Source organism: Penaeus vannamei, chromosome 38 (assembly GCF_042767895.1).
Source record: "Penaeus vannamei isolate JL-2024 chromosome 38, ASM4276789v1, whole genome shotgun sequence".
NCBI classification, from domain to species: domain Eukaryota; kingdom Metazoa; phylum Arthropoda; class Malacostraca; order Decapoda; family Penaeidae; genus Penaeus; species Penaeus vannamei.
In genome coordinates, this window is record NC_091586.1 from 5861925 (window position 1) to 5864424 (window position 2500).

Sequence of the window (2500 nt, forward strand, 5' to 3'; positions counted from 1 at the left end):
TCGTGGGCGTAGTAATTCATGGTATTGTTTCCTATCTCAGACAATGACACCCATTCACGCCAGCAATACGCCTTTTTTTCGCCCCACTCCAGGCGAACACAAAAATAATAGACGAGTTACCCCTTCACAAATAGCGCTTCTCCGTGATGCCCGTTTTCTGTCGCTTGTCAATACGTGGTTTATGCTCCCGCGATCAGAAATGGTGCGTCCAATTTTATCATCATTAACGGGTAATTCCCTGTCATAGATCCCGGGTTATTTAATCCCATAGCTGTAATTAATAACCTCGATTTAGCCTACGAGCCGCGGAAAAGACGTAGTGAATCTCCATTCTCTCGTGACGCACTCATTTACAATTAGTTAGGAATTGATTGTGGTCACTGTAAGCAGATTTTGTTAATAGATGGACGACGGTCAGTGAGTGTGGCGTTTGGGCGGAAGAAGACAGAGAACAAGAGAATAATTAGGAAGCTATTCTGACGCGTGTGTGCTTGCTTGACTGTGTTTGTGTGTGTGTTCACACACTCGAAAGGATAGAGACAGGAAGAAGGATCGATACAAAAGAGAAGGAGAGAGAAAGAGTGAGTTAGATTGAAAGATAGATAGAAAGATAGATAAATAAATAGAAAGATAGATAGATAGAGAGATAGATAGATAGATAGAGAGCGAGAGAGAGGGAGGGAGAGAGAAAGTGTGTGTGTGTGTGTGTGTTGAGAGGAGAGAGAGAGAGAGAGAGAGAGAGAGAGAGAGAGAGAGAGAGAGAGAGAGAGAGAGAGGGAGGGAGAGAGAGAGAAAGTGTGTGTGTGTGTGTGTGTGAGAGAGAGAGAGAGAGAGAGAGAGAGGGGGAGAGAGAGAGAGAGAGAGAGAGAGAGAGAGAGAGAGAGAGAGAGAGAGAGAGAGAGAGAGAGAGAGAGAGAGAGAGAGACAGAGACAGAGACAGAGAAGCGCAGACACAAAGACAGACAGAGGCACAGACAAACAAACAAACAAAAATACAGATACAGAGGTTGTAGAAGGGGGAAGATCAAACACATTACCCCATTGCATTTGACTCCATAACCAATTTCCCGTGCAATAGGATTCCACAGGATTACACTCGGGATGAGAGTGAGTGAGAGGATGAGGGTTCAAGAGGGAGACAAGAAAGAGGGAGAGCGAGAGGGCGAAAAACATGGAGGGGGAAGGCGAAGGGGAGAGAACAAAAGAGAGAGAGAGAGAGGGAGAAGGGAGGAAGAGCAATTGGATGGAATAAAAAAGAGAGAGGTAGGGGACAAAGGAAAGGGAGGTAAAGAGGGAAGGAAGATAGGGAGAGAGAGAGAGAGAGATAAAAAAGAGAAGAATCGAACGAAATAAATCGAGAGAGGAAGAACACGTAATAAAGTAAGCAATAAATCGAGAGTGTACAGAAGCAGAGAAAGAGAGAGAGAAAAGTGGGAACTGCAAAGGATGGAATAACCAGAGAAAGAGAAAGGGGGAGAGAGGAGAAGGAAAGAGTCTGCTCGCCCGCCACGCGTCAGCATTAAAAGGCAGATTTATATTTGCGCCGAATTAAACTACAAGGGACAATATTGTTGTCGCTGTAACTCCTGTGCCGAAGTAGTGTTAAATATTAGAATAATTTTTATCAAGTACTGAATGATACTAGATTCGTTTGCCTCATACGAATGTAATTTATTTATTTATTTTTTTATGTATTTTATTTATTTATTTTTTATTTTTTTGTGAATTGATGATAAAAAAATGTTTGATTTCCAGTTACACACGTTGTATATTTTTTCTATAAACTTAAAACGTTAGAACAACATGTTTTTTCTACAGTTGCAAAATAACACCGAGCACGAAACTCAACATTCACATTAAAATACGAAAAAAAGGCAGGATCCGTCACGAAACAAACTTATAGCGAACATTATTATTGTTGTTGTTGCCGCAGCGTTTTTACATAAAGCGTAAAACCCGGTCGGCTTTCGCTGGGTTTCGCCAAATCTCGAAAAGCAGAAAAGGTTGAGACGGCTTCTATTTTCACTTGGCAATGGATTGTGACAGCGCTGAGGAGGGACGGAGGCAACGGGAACTCCGGTTGCAGTGGAGCTCGAGCTGGGGAAGTTTTGGGTGAATAAATAAGATAAATAGGGGAAGGGAAAGTATAGGGATTCTGTTAGGGGAGAGAGAGTATTGTGAGTCTGTGTGTAACGTTGGGAAGGTTTGGGATAAATAAATAGGATTAATAAGTGAGGGTAAGTATATTTGGGATATTTCTTTGTATAATATTAGGAGAGTTTTGATAATATGGAAAATTGAAAAAATATATATATATATATATATATATATATATATATATATATATATATATATATATATATATATATATATATGTATGTATGTATGTATGTATATTATTCAAATGATACAATAAGTTTTGGATGAATAAATAGAATTAATATGTGAGGGTAAGTATATTTGGGATGTTTCTGGGTATTGTATTAGGAAAGTTTTGATA